The sequence below is a fragment of the Lepidochelys olivacea genome, assembly GCF_965140295.1.
Source record: "Lepidochelys olivacea isolate rLepOli2 genome assembly, chromosome: 2".
NCBI lineage: Eukaryota > Metazoa > Chordata > Testudines > Cheloniidae > Lepidochelys > Lepidochelys olivacea.
The window spans coordinates 195,247,401-195,270,999 of NC_140412.1; the positions used below are offsets into that span (position 1 = coordinate 195,247,401).

General features: G+C 43.7%; 1 protein-coding gene across 1 annotated transcript in view; it reads left to right on the top strand.

Annotated features, from left to right (window-relative positions):
- TRIM71 (tripartite motif containing 71) overlaps positions 1–23,599 on the top strand; it is a 94,197-nt gene that overhangs the window by 32,044 nt on the left and 38,554 nt on the right. The window lies entirely within an intron of this gene.

Consider the following 23,599-nt stretch of genomic DNA (forward strand, 5'->3'; position numbering starts at 1 on the left):
CCTGCAAAATTTGGTGGAGGTGAGGCAAAAGGATGGGTCGGTGTCTCCTGCTTCATTCCTTGTTGAGCCTCTCTTTGGGGAGCTCAGCTGGCTTTGGGCAGAGGTAGCCCCAACCCCTTCCTCTATCAGACCAGGCTGGATGAGGTCGCCTTGGGCCCCATGTCTCAGGCCGATAAGGAGCCAGACAAGATTGGGAATAGGCTGGTTCCAGGGGCTAGCAGCTCCCCTTTCCCCATTTCCATAAGGAGAAGTAGGACAAAGGGTATCATGCCAAATGGAAGATGTGCCTACCTCCCTAAAGCCAGCATCAGCAGCCATGTTCTGGGCTAGGGAGCTTTGCTGCCTCCTCCCCACCTCCCTCACGCTATTAACAGGGAGGAGACTAGACACTGCTGGGGTGTGTGTGTGTGTGGTTAAGGGGCTTCAGTCTCAGCTCACTCCCACTTCTGCCACTTGTATAACAAGCCTCCTGGGGACCCCTTCTGATCCCAGGGTGGGGCCTCGGAGTGTGTGGGGGGGAACAGACCATCTGGCTCAGGTAGATCCAAAGAAGTACAGAGAGGTGGAGCTTCTGGGGAGCCCATCATTGAGGCCCAGAAAGGACCCCCGTGGGTGAGGGGGGCACAAGTGCAGCCTTAATAGGGAAATAGTTTGTTAGTTGCTTGAAATATACATGGAGGAATCTGAGCCACATTTCACACCCCCACCCCCCGAAGCAGAATTATAGGGACAAACTCCCAAAAGGGAAATAAATAAAATAGCATTGTTTCATCTGCAGATTGCAGCAAGGCAGATCAGTTCAAAAAAGACAAAGCCATGAACTTGCTGAAGCTCTGGGCGTGGGCATAGCTGCATCCTTCCTTCCTTCCTGGGTGAGCAAAGCTAGCTGTCTGAATCAATTAAGACCTGACTGATTAGGGGGATCAGATAATAAAATACATAGTTTAAAAAACAACCCCCATGAGAGGATAGACTCTTACAGTACTGAGTACTCTGCCTGAGAAACACTGCTTGGGAGATCTGCATTTGCCTTACACAAGCTAGGTAGCTCTATATCACTTCCGATACCCTCTGGGAAAATGTAGTAGAAGGATGGGAATTTCCTGCTACATGTAAGGCTGTGAAAGTATTGGGCTTTTGTTCCCAGCTGCTGCTGTGGGTCACCATGCCTGAATGTCTAGGTTATTGTTCCAGCTTCTGCTGCAGGTTGCCATTCATTGACCCCATCTCCCTTCAACAGCTAGCACGTGAGGGAGGAAAGGAGCAATACTCAGCTGTGGAAGAACAAGTAGGCAGTAAAGCACCATTTATTTATAGCCCCTCAGCTTGCATTTTAGAAGGCCATAAGTTTCCCCATGCTATTAATTGGCATTAGAGCAACCCCCCTCGCCATCCCCCAAAATGAACGGTCATCTGACACCCTAAGTGTCTTAGCATTGCTTGTGAAAGCATGCAAACATGGGTGGACAGCATTGAAAGTATGGTCTCTCACAACCTAAATAGCACATGGCCTATGAGCTTCTCCTAGGAACAGACAGTGGGATATGAATCTTTTATGCGCATGCATGGGGGGGTGGCTTTGGTCCTTTGAGATAAATGCTCAGGCAAATCAATTCCCAGATATTAGTGATTCAGTGAAAAACTTTGTGGAATGAGGAGGCTATTCAGTCATCTGGAAAATCAACTTGAAATCCTGGCTCCTACCAGATAGAAAGGACTAATGGTTATATGGCACATTGAAGCAGACCATGAAGTACAACAGGAGAAAATATCACTCTGCAGCTGGTAGCTAGAACAAGGGCCATGTGCTGAGGTAAAGTCATTGGCTGCCTCAGGGCTGATAGGGAGTCCTCCAGATAATCCTAGCTATCCTGATTGGTGCTAGACTGTCAGTTTGTGAGATCTGGACAAAATGAGGCAACTAGACATTACCTGGTTGGTAGAGTACTCTATATGGAACTGTGTAAGAATCTCAGATACAGATTTGTCCTATTCCCAGCTCAACCAACCCATGGAAATGTCGGGTCATGATACTATCCATCTTCTACAAACAGTTCTTCCATTTTGAATATGGATGGCAGCTTTCTGTTTTTCCAGTTGTAATTGTTGTCACTTGATCTGACAGGTTATCCCAGAGTCTCTTCCAAGGTCTTGGTAGAATTAATATTGACACTAAGAAATTCATTTCTCTCTTGCTGGACCATTTTTCTGATAAGGGTTTTCAAAACCCTTAAGGAAATGCACAGTTGTATTGTTCCTTGAGTACCTTGGATTCATGATAAACAGACAAATGGCACAAAGGTAGTCAGTCGTTGGCCTGGGCTGAGGATGAATGTCATCAAGATACAAGGTTTCATCTCAGAAGAATGTTCATGGACAATGGCCTCAAGAAAAATAAGTAGTGTCACAGAAATAAAAATCCAGTTCCTACTGGAGTCTGTTGGGAATGCTGATCTTATACACAGACATACTTCAATGAACCAGATGGCTCATAAGCTACCTACCCAGTAATTTATGTTGTCTCTACCTATAGGGCTGACAGAGTTAAATGTGGTGGGGAAAAAAGGTCCCATTGTATATTCTTTGCTCTCTCAAGTGTGTGCACAAAGTCATACTCTCTTTGAAGAAATCTACGTGCTGGTGAACCAGGCAGAGTGATTCTTCTGTCCGATACCATGTAGGGATAATGGAGGTGGGTTATTCAAATCTCAGTCCTAATTAGGGAATATGTACCAGAAAGAGAACACCGCATCCACCAGCTGGAACACAGTGATTCATTAAGGTCTCATAGGAACAGTGCTATCATGGATATAGTAGATTTGTTTTGGTTGTAACAGTTGTCATCTTTGAGGTTTTTAATAAATAAAATGAGAGAACATGATCAGCCTGATCCCAGAGTGAAAATCAACTTCTCCTGCCCTTGGGGGAGCAAAGTTTCCTATTTCGCTGCACTGCCCATATAAGGGGTGATAAATGCTAAGATTTACATGGTAGATGTTGGATTAAGCAGAATAGAACCTGCACCCAGAAATATCTTCCATCGTAAGTCAATTTGGTGGGCCGGTGATTGACTTAGCGGCATCTTGAAACTGCAATGAAGTGTCCAGTGGCCTCTTCATGTGCCAGGACATGGAACATGAGGTGGCAAATGGTCCTACAAAGCTGGGCAATGTCTCTGCTGTATGCCTTCCCAGCTTTTCCTTTGCACCCCAGGACCATACAAAAGATCGGGAAAGAGATGACTTCTGGTCTGAAGAGGCTGTGGCTTTCATGTCTGATTAACCTAGCATTGGACCTTCTGATGTTCTCTGTCTCAGAGGTCTGCTATTGCAAAACCAATTCTCCATCCAGGACTAGACTGGTTTGAAAAGGAAAATTGGATGAAGTGATTATCCCTAGAGAGAAGTCAAACAGAACTTATTCTGCTGTAGTTTAACTACCATGTTAAACAAGTGAACCATTGCCTTGAGCTCCTCAGGAAAGGCCTGAGTGCGTGTGTCTGAGTGCCCAAGAGAAAAGCTCAAGTCGCTGTAGTATAATGTTTTATGTCCAAGCAAATGAAGCTTGTATACACCAACATAAATATTTCCTTAAAGGAATAATCCTTATTCCATCTCCACAACGCCATAGAACACCACCTCATTCTGATGCTAGCAGTTCTACTCGCATGGAACCACTTCGGGAAGTGCCCTTATGTTACTTATTCATTAAAGTAGACCTCCCTTACTATCTCCAATTAGAAGCTGGGCATTTTTTAGATGAGACACAGCATTTTACTTTTAATTCAGAGAAGTAGCCCTTACGCTGTCCTTGCATTGATTCCCAAAGAAACTTCAATAAATATCCTTCCTTCTGTTAAGCATCAAAAGTCCAGTATTTGGGAGCACTGATGATTAATTCCAGGGCAGAGAAATAATGTCTCCTGTACTGAGATCGATTAGGTGGCTCCTGGGCCAATACATAAATTCACCAAGATTCTGCAGATTGTACTCTTGGGGGAATTCTGCACCACTGTGCAAGCACAGAATTAATGCCTTTCCCTGCAGAATAATTGATTCACATGCCCCTGCTGGGCAGCGGTTTTGAGCAGGCGTGTCTGGTCTGGGCTTCGGGAACAGCCAGGGGGAGCTGTAAATCATCGCCCCGGGGAGCAGGGCTGGGTGTGCATGCAAGACTCTGTCCCTCTTGTCCACTGTCATGGTGTGCCTGGGGATGGACAGGGCTGGTGGCTCCTACCATGCTGGGCTCCATCTGCTAGTCCCAGGAGGGGGAGAAGAGATGGGACTTCCTCTTTCCCTGCACAGGCTGCTCATGGAGACTGGTCAGAGCCACCCCCGGGGACCTCCTCCCAGCTGCAGGAAGGCCCTACACCCTACCCAACACTGCTTCCTGTCTCCATTGCTCCCCAGCTGTACAAAGAGCATCTCTTTCCTTCCCCCGCTCACCCCACATCTACCCACCTTTGTGCATCAAGTATGGGGGACTCGGTGGGAGAATCTGGAACTCCCACCCACTGAGCCCAGACTCCCCCCACCAAGCCCCACACACCCAGATCCCCGCCCCATTCCCCTGCATCTGGATCTGCACCCAAACCACCCTCTGCTGAGCACTGACCACCTTCACCTGGACTCCCCACAGAGGCCCATTTGTCCTGCACCTGGAACCCCCCAATAAGCCTGTGTGCATCCAAATCCCCCCTGACCCTGGACCCCCTACTGAGTCACCCACACCCAGATTGCCTCCCATAGAACCCTTTCACCCCACACCTGGATCCCCTCCCCGCTAAGCACCTTCACACTTGGATCCTGCTGGGCCGAGTCTGCCTGCCCACATCTGGATTGGGGGGGGAAGGACTGGCATGCAAGCAAGACTCTTGGAGGGGTGGGGCCCTGGAGCGTTCCTGGGGCGGACCCGGTCTTTGTGCTGTGCCTGGCTGCTGAGTCTCTGTCCTGGGAGGGTGGGGGAGAGGGGACTGCCGGGTGACCTGCACTCCCCATTGCTCTGCTAGAGCCTCCACTCCAATTTCCTTTCTAATTGCTTGTCTGTAACAATTTTAGTTCTAGTCCAGTGACTGTACCGTGACATACTAAGTACTTAGTCATGCCATTCACTAAGGCCCCCGTGTGACAAAGCACTAGTTTCAATGTGGATACTCAGGTGCTGAATTTTATGCACGTATTTAAGTGCTATGCCAGATGATGGCCTAACTTCACGTCTTAGGATGTGCTTCCCTTTAGGTTAGGTGACCATATTTTTGTAAACCAAATCCGGGGAGACACAGGATGGGAGCACAACAAAGTTGACAACACTGAACATGTAAGTTGTGGAGCATAGTGAGGCTAAATGGTTTTTAGCAGCTACTATTTTAACAGTTGCACATATGCACTATAAATATAAAACAAATATGCATATAATCCCCCACGGATGTGACGCATTCACTAAAGATATGCTTTCAGACATTGGTTACAAATAATACACAAACATTGTTCAGGAAAAAGAATACTTCATCCCATCTGCCACATACTGTGATCATTGTAGTTGTGTCATTTAATTCACGTGGTTTCCCTGTCACAAACTCATTTAACACAGTTTTTTCATCAAACAGTGCATCCTCATTAATTGTCACATTCGGGTGCTGCTTCTGCAGTAACTAGACTATTGTTTCAATCTTAGATCTTAAAGAACATTTCTTTAAAAGCAGACACTTCAAATCTCTCAAATCGTCAGTATGCTTTCCCCATGCACATATGTATTTTATGGCTGTATCAAAGAAAGATTTTGACACATTAAGATAGCACTGATGTGTCACAACCCCCACTCCTTCTAGGTCTCTAAATAATTTGCTCACTAAAACAGGCACAAAGTATTCATACCTTGTAACCAACTTCTTTTTGAGATTAAGATATTGGCTAACCCTGCAGCATAGCAATCATCTCCCTCAAGTGATTTGATTGTGTAATGAAAAAGTGTCTCATTCGCATGGTTAAAAGCAAGCCAGAGTTTGGTACATGATTCTTCAAATACTTTGTGAGCACTTTTCCTCTGACAAAAAAAAAATGACTTCAGTGTCTCAAAGTTGAAGGATTGTCTCCAAAGCAGGTAACATCATCAGCAATCTGGCATTACGGTATGCCAGAGTATTCCAATATTCTTGTCCCATGTACTCTCAAAAACTTTTCAGTCTTTCCACACAAACCGTGAATATATGAAAATATTCCAACTCTTAATTAGAATCCTCTCAATGTTTACCGGGATTGTATCCTTTGCAGTTCGGGCACAGTTGTGCACAATGTGAGCAGGGAATTCAAGGCCAATCACTTCGCTTTTTAAACTTGTCTTTATTTGGTGTGCAAATTTTCTCTTCCATGTCTGCATAGGCCACCAAAGGTTGTGTTTGTATTGTCTGCTGAGAATGCTGCAACCTTATTTTCAGTTCCTTATTGATAATATAGCTAGTTTGGTAAAATCTGCAGTTTAGTTTGCACGCATACACAGCCTTCAAAAGCCTTGAAATAGCAAAGCAAGACAGGAAGTAACTTTACATGTCTGTGATTCAATGCATCAGCAGTATCTTTCCAGGCATCCATTTGTTCATCTTTTGCCCATGGAGCAAAAACATTTACAGCAGTTGCTTCACACTTTGTCCGCCTACATGAGAATTTTGGGTTGCTGAATTTTATTTAAATTGGAAGTAAAGTCCATTGACCTATGAACTGTGATTTTTGTCTAATGGTATGATAGGTATGTATTTCTTCTTGCAAAGCAAGGTCATACTCACGCTGTTGGTTCAACCTTGCGAAAAAAATCAGTAACAGAATTTGAACTACCATGTGCTGTACAAGCAACTTTGTTTAGTGGTACCTTCGGGTTCTTTTGTAGATATCCTCCCTTCACTCAAAATGGAATATACTAACTGGCATATTGAACATAATACAGGTGTTTCTTTTCTGGTTGTAAATATGGAAAATCTTTTTGAAGCTGGTTGTTAAAGCAGCATTTAAGCTTTTTTTGACAATGCCATATTCACTTTGCTCTCAAAGACTGCTTCAGTGCCTCTGCTGCAGCTCGTAGCTCTGTCAAGCAGCAGTATTCTAAAACTTAGCTGCAGTGAAACTGACTACTACCTAGAACCTGGTCTGTGGTAGTGGAACTGAGAGCCGTCCAGCACAAAAACAAAAAGTGGAACCAACTACAACAACTCCACAACCCACAGAGCATCACATCTGGGAGAAACCATGACATCAGGACCCACCACATGGATGTTACATGACAGCCCAACATCATCACTTTATCTAGACTACCCCAACAAGAAGTGAATTATCTATACTCTCCAAGGGACTGAATTTCTGCCCCACCACAGGAGCTGATGCCATACTAACATTTGAAGAACTAAAATAATTTTTTCGCCATCTCTGCCTCAAAGAATTATTTCACAGCAATGAGGACATCACCTACAATTACCACGTCCCTAGTGACAGTCAAAAGAAAAAAGAATCCTCTGACTGGACGTTCCACAGTGGACAAAGCCCCACGCTTTATCATTCCTTTTGATTGCTTAAGGATTTCACAGTTAATATTTCTCCTGAACAAACATCACGTCCATCACAGTTTCTCCTCCATTGAGAAGACAGCTGTACAGTCCCTGAAACCCAACAACCAGATAGTGATCAAACTAGCAGACAAAGGAGTGCCATCGTAGTTCTCAACCTCAATGACTACATCAATGAGGCCAACAAACAACTCTGATTCAACCTGCTATAAAGAACTCGAAGACCCCATACCATAGTTCACCCAAGAATTTGAGTTGTCTGGGGAAGATCTGATATCCTTATTTTCCCCAGAGAAACTCTACCACCTCATTCCGAATGAACTCGCCTCAGGGACCTTCTGCACGCTTTCCAAGATACATGAACAAGGGAACCTAGGCAGACCCATCAAATCTGGCCAGGCCACTCTTACTGAAGGAATATCAGAACTCCTAGAAACCATCCCCAAACCATTCATCACACAAAGGGCCAGCTACCTTCAGGACACAGCAGATTTCTTCCTGAAACTCCTCAACATTAATAACCCCAATCTGAGCACCATCCTTCTCACCTTGGCTGTCACCTGCCTATACGCCAAAATCCCTCACGATGATGGCATCGCTGCCTGCCTGAAATATCTACAAGACAAGAGACAACCCTCAGATATCCATCCCAAACGTGCTGCCAAACTCATCCATTTCATCTTTGCGATAACAATATTACATTCCTCAACAAATGCTTTGTCAATACCATGGGAACAGCCATAGGTCCTGGGATGGGACCTGTGACGTTGCGCTCTATATGATTTTTATGAAAATATGCTGATGAGTGTGAATATAATGTAACTAAAATATGCTTCATGCAAAAGGTCTCTTGTAAGGTATCATTACAAAGCTTATAATCTACTGAGTGTGGTCATCATCCTATTTGTATAAATGTATCACTCTTGTATCTGAAACTAGAAATATGAAATATAACTCTGAGGGCCTATTGTAATTATGTAAAGTATGGGCCATTAATGGTGGTTTGGAATCTTGATGGCTCCCATTAACCAGGACAGATGTCTGTAGATGGCCCTGTTTTACTTGTAAGTCTTCCTGTATATCTGTGTGCTGGCATATGGGTAATGAAGTCGTACGGTGACTTGATCATGTCACCTGAACTGGAATCCATCTCTAACCTGGTGCTTTTCCATTTAGAAGGAGGGGTGGGAACCCAGAGAGGGACAAAGAATTCCCGACTTATGCAAAAGATTTTATATAAAATATATATATAAAGTGGGTGGAACAGAACAAAGGGGGCTGCAATCATGAGAAATCCCCTACCTACCACCTGAGCTGGAACAAGGGCTGTACGAGGGGAAAGGAGTGTGCCCAGACTAGGAAGGCAACCAGTCTGTGAAAGAAACTTATTGAAACATCTCTGAGGGTGAGATTTTTATCTGTATGCAGTTTTATTACTGTATTAGGCTTAGACTTGCATGTTTTATTTTATTGGTAATTCACTTTGGTCTGTCTGCTATTACTTGCAACCACTTAAATCCTACTTTCTGTATTTAATAAAATCACTTTTTATTTATTAATTAACCCAGATTATGTATTAATACCTGGGGGCGGGGAACAGCTGTGCATATCTCTCTGTCAGTGTTATAGAGGGCAAATAATTTGAGTTTACCCTGTATAAGCTTTATACAGGGTAAAACGGATTTATTTGAGGTTTGGACCCCATTGGGAGTTGGGCAGCTGAGTATTAAAGACAGGAACACTTCTTAAGCTGCTTTCAGTTTATGCCTAAAGCTGTTAAGGGACGTGGTTCAGACCTGGGTCTGGGTTTGCAGCAGGCTAGCAGGTCTGGCTCAAACCAGACAGAGCACTGAAGTCCCAAGCTGCCAGGGCAGAAAAGCAGGAGCAGAAGTAGTCTTGGCGCATCAGTTGGTAGCCCCAAGGGGGCACAGGACCCCAATATGCCAACTCTTCATGGGCCACTTTGAGGAAGAATTTCTGGACAACTGCACTATGAAACCAATGATATACCTGAGATACATCAATGAATACATTCATTTTCTCTGTGTATATATAAAGCCTGCTGCAGTTTCCACGATATGCATCTGAGGAAGTGAGCTGTAGCTCACGAAAGCTTATGCTCTAATAAATTGGTTAGTCTCTAAGGTGCCACAAGTTCTCCTTTTCTTTTTGCGAATACAGACTAACACGGCTGCTACTCTGAAACCTATCAATGATACTGTCATTCTCGGACAGGTGGTCTAAACTCCCTCATGGATTTCTACCACACCTTCAACCACCGCCACCCATCCAGGAAACTCTCTCTAGTACACTTCCACACCAGCATCAAATTCCTGGTCACTGCAATCAGCCTCAACAAGGGAACCCTGCAGACAGTGATGTACAGGAAATGCACAGATCACCACCATTACCTCCACAGGTGCAGTAACCATGCCAGATGCCCCAAGAAATCTGTTATCTACAGCCGAATACGCAGATATCACAGAATGTGCTCCGAGGGGAAAGTCCAGGATACGCATTTTAACACACTTAAAACAGCCTTTAGTACACAAGGACACTCCACCAGAGAAGCAGATTGCATCATGGAATAAGCCACCCAAATACCCTTAAAGAACCTGCTTCAATACAGGAGTTAAAAAAAAAACTCCTCTTCCTTCTCCTCACAGCTCACACATAACCCATACAGGGCCTCATTAAACAATTACAATCCATCCTTGATGGGTCTTGAAAAATCTTTTTCCCAGATTCCTCTTCCGGCCTTCAAACAACCCCCCCCAGCTAATCATCAGAAGCAGTCTCTTTGCAGACCAGAACCCGCCAACTCAAAGCATTATCTGACCTTGCCAAAACAACAGATGCAAAACCTGCAGACGTATTTCCACTGCTACAATGATCAGTGCTCCTCACTACGCACCTTTCAAGGTCCATGGGTCCTATATATGCATACCTATTTCAATATGTGGTGTACCTCATCCAGTTCACTAAATGCCCCAATAACAACTATGCGTGTGAAACCAGACAATCATTAGGCTCTCAAATGAACGTTCACCTAAAAAAAGACAAAAACACCATATAACCTATGGGTGAACACTTTTCACAAAACGATCACTCCATATCTGACCTCTCTAGATATGTCTATACTACAATGAGACAACCACGGCTAGCTAGTTGCAGCAGACTTGCACTCGAGCTAAGTGCCTATTTAATTGGGCTGCAGTCAGAGCCTGAATGTCTACATTGCCCGAGCCCTGTGAGCCTGAGTCAGCTGGCACAGGCCAGCCACGGGTTTTTAATTGCAGTGTTGACATGCCTTCAGTCTTTATCCTGAATTATATCTGCACAACACCTTCAAAAGAGCCTGGGAGCTTAGTCATAACTTTGCTAGACACTAAAAATCATTATTTTAATAAAGGCACTGGATTTGTGGCTTATTACAACACTCAGAAACCCACTAACCCTCCTTTTTTGTCCTATGTTAACAAGCCACTTCACATTGAATGGTCTCTTAGAATATGTTAACTACTTATGCTAAATAATACAACCTGGAATAGGTTGTATTTAGCTGTGACACTCCCTGAGGACTTGCAGCATTTTAAGTGTAGACAGCAGTGTACTGAAGGCTGTAGTGCATCAGCATAGATGCTACATACACCGACTGACAGGAGTGCCGTTGGTGTAGGTAATCTACTTCACCGAGAGGCAGTAGCTAGATCGATGGAAGAATTCTTCCAGCCACCTAGTGCTAGTCTACACCAGGGGTTAGGTTGGTATAACTAAGTCTCTCGGGTGTGGATTTTTCACACCGCTAAGAGACCTAGCTACATTGAAATAAAATCTTAATGTAGACTAGGCTTGAATACCTTTTCCAGACCTGAAGGCTCTGTGTAGCTCAAAAGCATTTCTCTTTCACCAACGGAAGTTGGTCCAATAAAAGATATTACCTCATCCACCCTGTCTCTAATATCCTGGGACCGACACAGCTACGACACTTGAACTACTAAGTCAGTATCTCTCGGCTGATGGTTGACAGAACTATGAACAACAGCAAAGACAGGCGTTGGAGCTATTCCCAGGAGGGGGGGATCCAAAACAATGGAAGCCAGGAGAAGGGTAGAATAATAAACTACCCTTCCTTTCTCTGACTTCACCGTGTCCCAAGTATATGAAAAACTGCCTGTACAGAGGGATTAGATACAATGTGTTGGGTTTCCCCCTCAGTTTCCTGCATTTATATTAGAATTAGGTGATACTTGTAACAATAGTAGGTTTTTAAAAAAAATGGAAGAGACTGTTAACTGTCATTTTTTATACTCTTTTTGAAAGATTAAAAAAAAATGCCCACCACAAAAAAATTAACTGCACATGAAATCTAAAAAGCATAATTACTAAATTTACATTCTGCCCCGTGTTTCAACTATGCTGAAAAACACAGTCCCACAAGAGTGGTGACTTATTTTTACATGTAACTTACCCCATGAATATAAAGATAGTAACACACCTTAATATGAGTCACACAAAAGATTGGTGCTTGAGTGGAAAGGTTATAGTTTAATTTGTGCCTTTAAGGCTTTTTTTTTTTTTAAACATATTTTTCCACTCTGCCAGATTGTCCATACTGCCATCAGAAAATTGCTTGGGCCACTTCTTACAAAATCAAAGGTCATCTATATGCCTTGGTGGCAGCTGGGAAACTAATGATTTAAAGCTGCTTTGACCTTTTGGCTTTCTAGTTCATTTGAATCTGACCCAATGTTTTAATTTTCCAAAACTGCTGGGCATTTGGCTTTTGTCTGTTTCCAGATGTAACTTGCATTTTGAGGCCTGTTTCTGAATTGAGGACAAAACAACAAAATCCTCTTAAGTAAAAAAAAGGGGGAGGAGCAATACAGAATGTTGACTCATTTTTTTTGGAGCCACAGATTGCATGTTTCCAGTGAGACTACAGATTATTCTACCACCTAACTGTAATTCCTGGTATATGATGGTAGGATTTGAACACTTGCCTTGCATTAAGATGCATTGTTAAGTCTGTGTTTTAATCCTAATATCTCTTTAAAGCACCATTTCTTCTAGGTCTGTTTAAAAACAAAACATAACTGAATGTAAAAGCCTACCTTCCATTCTCTTAGTTTTTCCTAGCCATTTTATTTAAAAATAGTTGTCGCTTTTAAACTCCTCTTCTGTGTATAAACTTGTGGATGAAAGTCTGTACTGATGGGTGTAAAGGGTATGTCTGCACAACGTTTTAAAACCCAGGACAGCAATTCTCACAGCCCATGGCTGCAGGCTGGGGCCCGCCCAATGGCTGGAACATGGACTCTGAAGCCTGGGAAGGGTGGCTCCTGCCGACAAAGCTAACTCTGCTAACTCTGCTCGCAGGGCTGGAAGTATTTTGTCGGCAGAACGTTTACACATGCTGACTTTTAGCAACAAGGCTGTGTTGACAGATTCTGTAGCCATGGGTGCTGAGACTCACTGCTTTGGTTTTTAAAATGCAGTGTAGACATAACCAAAGAGAGGTGATCTCTCATTGTGGAGAGTGCAAGTTTGTGTGATTCTGTAGAGGGTAAAGGAAGGGTGAGGTGGCAGAAAAGTGATCACTGTGGGAACTTGCAGGGTGAGCAGGCAGGTTTCAGAGTAACAGCCGTGTTAGTCTGTATTCGCAAAAAGAAAAGGAGTACTTGTGGCACCTTAGAGACTAACCAGTTTATTTGAGCATAAGCTTTCGTGAGCTACAGCTCACTTCAGTTCATGTTGTAACCTTTTTTCTATTGCTAGGTTAGTAAAGGACCAGAGTTGCATGTAATGGTTTTTCCTCTTAGGATTAGAACCATACACACACTGCATGTGCTAAATGTGAGGTGAACGTTACATCAAGTTGATCTCTAATGATCATAAAATCTATAACTTGAGCCTGCTATTAAAGGGGTGATGATAATGGAAGAGGGAAAGCAGCCTAACATGACCAGCCTTTATACTTGCTATGAAGAGACCCACTGAGGGATTAGATACAGTCCTTCTCCCTGAGCACGTGAAATCTTTTTCTTGTTTTTAGTAACACAACTAAGTAAATTTGCCAAAATAAATTGACAGATTGTGCTTGGTCAAGGGACCCAGGTTACATGGCTCCTTGAAGACCCACAGTGTGACTCTGAAAGCTGGGTTCAAACTTGATCCTTTAAATAAGCATAGGATGCTAATCTTGCAGAACAGATGGGCTTCTAAAATTTTTATTAGTCTTTTTTATGGCCTGTGGCTATATCACCTCAAGCTGTGATCTTGTTAAGTCTTAAGTGAATCAGGATTGGGTCTGATTATTACTGGGAAAGGGGAGTTGCATAAAGTGATGTTGCTAATTCAGTAGATGTTCTTTCTGATGAAATAATAGCAAACTAGTGCCCTATTATGGTTTTAGAGAGCAGCGAGCCACAGGAGCCTGAGGGTGGGGGTGGGGTTTTTTTTGGTTTGTGTTGGTTGTTTTTTAAGTGAGACATGGCTCAAAATCCTCTTCCTCCCCTTCGTCACCTTACTTTTTTCTTTAAAGGTCTTGATTTGGCTAGAATGCCTGCCTTGGGAAACTGCTGGCAGGATTTAAATGGGGCTTAATGTAGTTTGAATTTAATAACTTTCCTTACCTCAAGTGTGTACTGTTGTTGCACTGTAAAGTGGGGCAAAACGATGCAGGTGTTTAAATACATATGATTGTGATACTCAGTTTTTAGACCTTTTCAATTAAGAACTAGGCGGCTGAAAGGACTGCAGGATAGGAACTGCCAAGATATGGGTAAGAGGATAGCTGCTATTTGCAAATCCTGTTCAGAGACTTTTTTTATGCCATATGCAAGAGTGGTTTGAAGAGGGTTTGCGGCAAGGCAGGTTGCATACTTAAAGGGCCTTCAATGAGGGGACTTGACTCAGTCGCTTAATTCTACCATGCTGGGGAGCCTGGTTACATGTGTGGCTATCCCCTGTCCACACCACAAAAACCGTTTGTTTTTCCTTTTCCTTTGAAAGTAAACTGCTAAGAAAGCATTTTATATTTACATATTTAACCCCATAAAGCTTACAGTTAGTGTTCTCATTAATTTACACAAACTGTGTCCATGCACAGTAAAATACACATAAAGTATCTAAATTAGTAAATGCAAATATGTGCAATGTGGCAGAAATAAGTTGCTGTGGAAGCATTTAGCATTTTCTGATAACTTCTCCCTTTTGGGGTGTGGAAGTTAAATAGAGAACATCAACACTGCACTAATAGTATTTATTTTAATTAAAATATTGTTTAGGATTGGGCTTCTGGCACACCTTACCTCGTATGCAAATATAGACATTTGACAAAATAGCTGGACCTCTAAATCTCTCAGCGCTGAAAGGTGTATGCTGTTTTCTTGTTAAAAATGTTAATACTCTTGAATATTATAACAATAGAACCACTTTAAACAAGTTAACACTTTACTGTTGAGACTGCTTTCAGTAACAGATTGAAGTTAAAACCACATTTGCATTTTCTTTGTATTAATCTGAGGACACAATAAAACTCCTAAATGCAAATGATTCCAGTTAAGTTGAGCACTGCCTCTTTCCCTTTTCTAAACAAACTAACTCCTGGCTCACTCAGATTAGTCTCCAACTGTTTCTAGGGTGGAATTGTTCTCCAACCTTATCTGTGCTACTGAAGAAGATTCCTATTGATGACAAGAGTGTCAACAATGGGTGTGCTTGAACTGTGTTGGACACACATCTGATGTAGGAATTACCGAGTGAAATTCTCTAGCCTGGCTAGATATAATGGTCCTTCTAGCCTTTAACAGCTATGACTAAATCGCCCTTGGCTACTGTTGTAGATGAGCAGTGCTCAGCACCAGTTTAGCTGCACTTGTTGCTGATCCTGTTGTAAGCAAAAGGTATTTTTTGTACACTAGACAAGGCTTAAAATCAACAAAAAATCTATAGTAGTAAGATCTGGGGTGATATAAAGGCCATTTGGGGAAGAAAAAACACTTTTAAAATCAAGGGAGCCAAAGAAGATATTCTTGAATCATGCATTATTACTGTTTCTAAAAACATTTGTTCACCAGGGATTTTCTCTTCCTTACTGATTCAAAATACATGTAGGAATTCCATTCCCCCACGCAGCCAACTTCTTGATTGGTGTATGTGTGGGATATATTTTAGGAACACTTTTTTAAAAAAATAATTGAATGGGTTTTTCAATTTACTGCCTATGAATGACAGAGGGAAGGCACCAGAGCTATCTGTAGAATGACTAGTTTCAACATGCACTAAATTTTTATGGTGGTGTATTGAGGTGGGTGGGGGAAAATCTATAGTACCTCCCCCCGAGCCCAAACCGCCTTCACAATAGCATTATGAACAAAAGTGCCAATATCCAGGCACCGCGGTATTGCTAACTTATTCTCCTTGACAGGGAATGCTTGCAATAAATGTCTGACTTAAAAAGTTTGGGGAGGGAGGAGATGTGTAAAATTACATGACTGTACTAGAGGAAAGTAGCAAAACTGATACTCAAAGAAATGTTTTTGTTCTGAGAAACTTTGACCTCACCTTGTTTAAATCTAACTGCCTACTATTTGGCCAAGAGAGGGTAGATTATTGCTGCTAGTGTATATTTTACAGTCCATTTTATCAGAATATCTCCAAAGTACTTTTAAGATTAATGAATTAAGATTTACAGCTCCACCCTGTGGAGTAGATGTATTAATTTGCATAGATTCAGGCCAGAAAAGTCTACCTAGATGATCAGAATACAAACCATAGAATTTCACTTCACAAATTTGGAAGCAGTCACAAGGAAAGGATAAAGTGACTTGTTTGGTTTTGGCATTTCTGAAACTGACATCTCCAGACTCCCAGCCTGTGATTTTTATGATCAAAAGCTGGATAGTTCAGGAAATTGAGCTCTTCAGCATGTACCTATTCATCTTTAATATTTGTCTTTTTTAGAAACTATTAGTGGTTTTTCCACCAAAAGGCCTTTTGATCCAATATTTGTAGTCAAACAACGCCAATATTTATTCAGTATAATTGCTACATGGTGATGGGGATGAAAATGTTTGAATAAACAATTGGTGATTTCTGTGATTAGATCTTTTTATTCTTAGATCTGTTTTTCTTTTGATTTACAGTACCTTCTTGGCAATAACTGCGTGTTGTACCATAAAATGATAGATGGACAAGAATTCACTCATTGGTCATACGCAGGGGATTAAAGAATAACCTGCAGTAATGCTTGTTGTATGATTATTGAAATGCCCTTCTGGCTGCTGAGACAGCTAAGTCTTCCAAAACAAACATTAAGTATAAGAGCTCGCTTCGAGGGAGTGGAGCACAGTTGCTCATCACCAGAAAATGCTTTCACGAGGCATCCTCCATACAACACACGAGTATAATTCTCCTAAAAATGAAGAGTAACAAGCATATTAATCAGATTAAATAAGTGTGGTCTTGGATCTCTTTTTTACAAACACCAAAGCCTCTTGTTCTCAAAGGAGAATATCTTAATTTCTCTTCTGGGAATAAGATGCTCTGTGATAAATTAAAACCCAATAATAATTATTTTACATGGATGGTATAATTCAGCATTGATCTAAGCAAGCAATTGTGATGTAATACCTTTATACTGTATGACTGTACACTTTTGTATAAACTGCTGCTTTTCTCTGGTGCACGTGAAGTCATCACAAATATTTTGTTTGAGGATATAATTGCTTTGCTTAAGTGATTCCCAAACTTGAACTATGGAATTGCAAGAAAAACCTCCATAATGCTGCACTAAATGCAAATAGTAATACAGGATGAAAATGCAAGAGTTTCTTTGCCTCCTTCTGAATTTGTTTTTTTAACATGCTAGATCTTTATACTGGCATTGCAGAACTGAGTGACAAGAAGCCTCTAATTTTAAATTTTGTGACACCATTCTTCTGAAAGTCAGTTAAAATCTCTTTGAATTTCTACAAAGTAAATGTTAAACTTTTAAAGTTGCTGCAAAGATTTTGTTCATCATGAGCCTGTAAGTGGGAGCTATATAACTAACTTGTATAATAAGGGATGGCTCAAAGCATGGTTAAGAAAGTGCAAGGAATAGAAGAACTACACATCTGCGAGAGGAGATGCAATCTGCTTAAAACATTAAAAAGCAGACCTTGTTAAAGTTGCTTTCAACAAAACCTACTGTACATAAGTAGTAACCAAAACCTTACTGTATAATAATACTCCTGAGGACATTCTGTGCCAAAAAATTTAAAATTCTGCATACAATATTTTAAAATTCTGCAAATTTTATTTGTCAAATAAATATGGAGGCTTCAGCATGGCACTGGGGACCACAGGCCACTGGGCTGCACAGAGGTGGGAGATCACTGTGCAGCTCCCCCCATCCCTTGGGACACAGACTCAGCGGTGAGCCTGCACCCAATCCTGACACAGTGCAAGGATCCAGCCTGCCCCAGAAACACCCTATGGCTCTGCCCCTCCATGCCTGGTGACGAGGTCTGTGCAGGTAGGCTCAGCAAGGCAGAATCCAAGTGTGGAGGGGCTTAATGTGGAGGGTTCCAGGTGTGGGTTGAGAGGGTTCTGTGTGGGCCAATCTCGGCACAGGTGGCTCAGTGGGGGATCCAGGTGAGAGTGTGGGAATCTGGATGCACAGGAGTTTTCTGGGGGGGGCGGTTCTGGGTGCAATGGTAATGGGTCTGCAGGGGGGTCCAGGTGAAGGAGGTTGGGGCTCAGTGGCGGGGGGGTAAGGTGTCTGGTTTGGGGGGGATAGAGCTCAGCAGTGGGGGTCTGGGTGTGGGGAGTTCAGTGGGGGGGTTCATGTGCTGGGGGAGTGGGGCTCAGTGGTGTGGGGATCCAGGTCTAGTTGGTTGGTGCTCACTGGGGAGGGGATCTGGGTTCGTGGGGCTCATCTGGGTGGTCCAGGTGCAATGGAAGTCGGGCTCATTGTGGGGGGGATCTGAGTGCTGGAGGGTCTGGGTCTGAGGGGGTCTGGATGCACTGGGGTTGGACGGATGGGGGAGCAGCTCCCTGCACAGGAATCCCTCCCCCTGCAGCTGAGGAGCGATGGGTACAGGAAGTGCAGGGTGGGAGGAGTTTCAGAGCTGCTTGCAGATGGGAGAGAAATCTGGGGGTGGGTCTGACCTGGCCCCAGATGCCGTGCAGGGGAGGAGGAAGTCCTGTCCTCCCGAGCCCAGCCGAGACTAGCAGCTGAGCCCAGCACAGGATAGGAGCCACCAGCCAGGTCTTCCCCAGTCCTGCTTCCTGTCCCACAGCGATTTACCTCTCTGCTAGCTGTCCTGAGCACCCTGAACATACTACTGGGGAAGGTTGCATGGCTGCTCTTGTGGCTTCCCTGTCAGAAAGTCATTTCTCTGCGCTGAAGCAAAGAAATCTGTGGGGGACATCAATTCTGTGCATGTGCAGTGGTGTAGAATTCCCACCAGGAGTAGTCATAATCTGCTTTTGAATACTGTGAATAGAAATCAATTTTCAGACACAAAAGAACTTACCATCAATTCTCAATAAAAAGTTGGTTTGCTGTAATAACCAATTGTATTCCCAGAGTTCATGGCCATACATTTTTATTCGTTAGACATTTATCTACAAGTGCTGAATATGCAGTACAATAACGATACCATAATCCCATCAAGTTCTCAATTATCAGGAATGCAAATGATTTCTTTAAAAAGAGGGCAAGGGAGAAAGCAATGTAACACTAGTACCATACCTCATCAGAGCAGCATTCCAGCCAGCTATCCTGCTTGTAATAGTCACCAATAGCTAATGCCTTAATGCAGGGGTAATCAATTATTTTTTGTCAAGGTCCAAATTTCTTGGTCAAGACTTGTCCAGACTCCACAGAAAATAATACAAAAATAATAACTAATGATAATTACAAGTAAATAAAAAGATTTTGCAGTCCGTTCAAAAGTGTCTGGTGGTCTGGATTTGGCCCCTGGTCTGCCTATTGGAATAGACTAAGGGTATAGCAACGACCCAATTTCGTAGTGATCTTATAGAAGTCAATTTTTAGAAATTGATTTTATACAGTCGATTGCGTATGTCCACCCTAAGCACATTAAGTCGGCGGAGTGTGTCCTCACTACTGTGGCTAGCATCAACTTACAGAGTGGTGACTGTGGGTAGCTATCCCACAGTTCCCGCAGTCTCTGATGCCCATTGGAATTCTGGGTTAAACTCCTAATGCCTGAAGGGGCAAAAACATTGTCACGGGTGGTTTGGGGTACATGTCGTCAGTTGCCCCTCCCTCCATGAAAGCAACAGCAGACAATGGTTTTGCGCCTTTTTTCCATGCAGACGCCATACCACGGAGCCCGCTCAGCTCACCGTCACCACTGCTGTTGTGTCTTGGGTGCTGCTGTCAGCAGACAGTGCAGTACGACTGCTAACTGTCATTATCCACCGCTTCTGCTGCAACTCTGCTCTCCTGGTTCCATGATTCCACCTCGCAGGTCCTCTCGTCGTTCTGTATAAATATCTATTCTCATGGCATCCGTCATCCGCCGCTTTCGCTGCAACTCTGCTCTCTTGCAGATGCCATACCATGGCAAGCATGGAGCCCGCTCAGCTCACCGCTGCTGTTGTGGGCATTGTAAACACCTTGCACATTATCCTGGAGTATATGCAGAACTGAGCTAAGAGCATGAGGATGATATTCCTGAGGACATGGACACAGATGTTCCTGAAAGCACAGGCTGTGGCAATTGGGACATCATGGCGGCAGTAGGGCTGGCTGATACAGTGGAATGCCGATTCTGGGCCTGGCAAACAAGCACAGACTGGTGGGACCGCATAGTGTTGCAGGTATGGGATGATTCCCAGTGGCCGCAAAACTTTTGCATGCGTAAGGCCACCTTCCTGGAACTCTGTGAGTTGCTTTCCCCCACCCTGAAGTGCAGGAATACCAAGATGAGAGCTGCCCTGACAGTTGAGAAGTGAGTGGCGATAGCCCTGTGGAAGCTTGCAATGCGTGACTGCTACTGGTCAGTCAGGAATCAATTTGGAGTGGGCAAATCTACTGTGGGGGCTGCTGTGATCCAAGTAGCCAATGCAATCATTGACGTTCTGTTATCAAGGGTAGTGATTCTGGGAAATGCGCAGGTCATAGTGGATGGCTTTGCTGCAATGGGTTTCCCTAACTGTGGTGGAGCGATAGACAGAACGCATAGCCCTATCTTGGCATCGGACCACCTTGCCAACCAGTATGTAAACCGCAAGGGGTACTTCTCAATGGTGCTGCCAGCACTGGTGGATCACAAGGGACATTTCACTGACATCAACGTGGGATGGCTGGGAAAGGTGTATAATGCTCGCATATTTAGGAACTCTGGGCTGTTTGAGCAGCTGCAAAAAGGGACTTCCTTCCCAGACCAGAAAATTACCATTGTGGATGTTGAAATGCCAATAGTTATCCTTGGGGACCCAACCTACCCCTTGCTCCCATGGCTCATGAAGCCGTACACAGGCAGCCTGGACAATAGTAAGGAGCAGTTCAACTATAGGCTGAGCAAGTGCAGAATGGTGGTAGAATGTGCCTTTGGATGTTTAAAAGCTCGCTGGTGCTGTTTGCTGACTGAGTCAGACCTCAGCACAACCAACGTTCCCATTGTTATTGCTGCTTGCTGTGTGCTCCATAATATCTGTGAGAGTAAGGGGGAGATGTTTATACGTTATGGTGGAGAAGGAGGTTGAGGCAAATCGCCTGGCATCCGATTTTGAGTAGCCAGACACCAGGGCGATTAGAAGAGCGCAGCAAGGTGCGCTGCGCATCAGAGAGGCTTTGAAAACCAGTTTCATGACTGGCCAGGCTTCGATGTGACAGTTGTGTGTATATCTCCTTGACACAAACCCGCCCCCTTTGTTTTTAATTCCCTGTAAGCCAACCACCCTCCCCCCTTCGAAATAAAGTAACTATTGTTTTGAGGCCATGTATTCTTTCTTTCTTAATTTTTGTTTAAAAAGGGAGATAACTGACAAGATAGCTGGGGTGGGGTGGGGTGTGGGAGGACGGAAGGACAAGACCACATTGCTTATTGTAGCCACGCTACAAATCAGACTGTTTGAATGACAGCCTTCTGTTGCTTCGGCCATCCTCTGAAGTGGAGTGGCTGGGTGCCCGGAGCCTCTTCTCTCTCCTCACCCCCACGTTCTTGGGCTTCTCGGTGAGGAGGATATGGAACTTGGGGAGGAGGTCAGCCGGTTGTACAATGGATGCAGCAGGGGTCTGTGCTCTTGTTGGGTTTACTGCAGCTGCACCAGATGCTTCATCATGTCCGTTTGCTCCCCCATTAGCCTCAGCATTGCCTCCTGCCTCTTCCCTTCGTGCTCACTTAATGCTTTCCTAACCTCTAACACTGAATGCCTCCATGCATTCAGCTGTGCCCTATCAGTGCAGGAGGACTGCATGAGCTCGGAAAACATGTCATCGCAAGTGTGGTTTTTTTCGGTTTCCATGCAGCCATGGTAAGGCAAAGGGTACGCGGGGTTGGCTTCTTACACATAACATGTGGGAATGGTTTCAAACTGCAGCACCATCCTTTCCCATAGCAAGCAATGGGTTGGGTGTCACATTTAAAAGGAGGGACTGCGGTTTTCGGGTGGATGTCCAGCACACACCTCTCCCCACCCCACCGCGTGGCTATTCTCCAGGATGATCCCTTTTAGCCAAGCGCAAACAGCCCAGCATGAATGGGGTCCTTTTAGTGTTCCCTTACAAAAATTCCCCTATTTCAACTAGGTGACCATGAATGACATCATTCTTCTGAGGCTAACACAGAAAGCTATAGACTGAATGTTGCTTGAATGCAACCAAAACCCAGGACCATTCGCTGCCATGCTTTGTGCTGCAATGATTCCAGAATACTTTCAGAATACCTCCAGCTCGTTTGCGATTCTGGGGGGGACTGCATGGTCACCTATGCTGCTGAGTTTGCCATGCTGACCAAACAGGAAATGAAACTCAAAAGTTCCTGGGGCTTTTCCTGTGTACCTGGCTAGTGCATCGGAGTTCAAAGTGCTGTCCAGAGCGGTCACAATGGAGCACTTTGGTCCCTTCCAACGCTGATATTCTATGACCGCTCCCGGAGGCCAATGCCATTGATTTGTGTCTGCACTACCCCAAATTCAACCCAGCAAGGTTGATTTTAGCGCGACTCCCCTCGCCAGGGAGGAGTACATAAATAGATTTTAAAAGCCCTTTAAGTCGCCAGAAAGGGGTTGGTTGTGTGGATGCATTCATTTTAAAATCGATCTAATGCGGCTAAATTTGACCTAAACCCATAGTGTAGGCCGGGCCTTAGACTCCTGCCTTAAAGGAGGAGTCTTCTTCCTCCCTGAGTACACCTGGTCAGTTGCGCAATATTGCACCAAGAAAGTGGGTGATGGGAGGGTGGAATTCCTAATATCCCAGGTGATCAGTTTACACCCTAAAGCATAAGATTATATTACTCTTCTCTTTTTGTCTTGGACTGCAACTGTTAATAGCTATAGAATCATTTATACCTTTTTTAAATTTAGCTGTAATATTTCTGACCTTCTCCAAAAAGTTGAACAAAATAGCACTTTCTTTGCTTGCAATAGGATCTGAAGCATAAACCAAAAACCATGCAGCAGTCTGACCTCACATATGCTATATATATCGTATGTAAGTAAACCTTGCCTCAAGACAGTCACTGCATAGAGACCCTATTTACTTTAGTGACCTCTAGATCTACAATGCCCTCAATGTGCATGGCACCAGACAAAGTCCCTGCTCTGAACAATGTCATGGGTTTGCTGTTCATCACTAAATCATGCAGCTCCCACTCGTAACATTGACATTCCCAGTAGGTGGGAATGCTTAAAAAGAAACATGCAGCCTCATTTGCCCAACATACCATTTTTTTCTCAAATGGAAGTCAAAATAAATAGTAACTGTTCGAACACCAGTGTAAAAATGAGACTTGTTTAAATCCCAACCTATTAATGTCCACTTAGCAAAATAAACTGTTACATTTCTTGTAGGGGCTTTGGAGT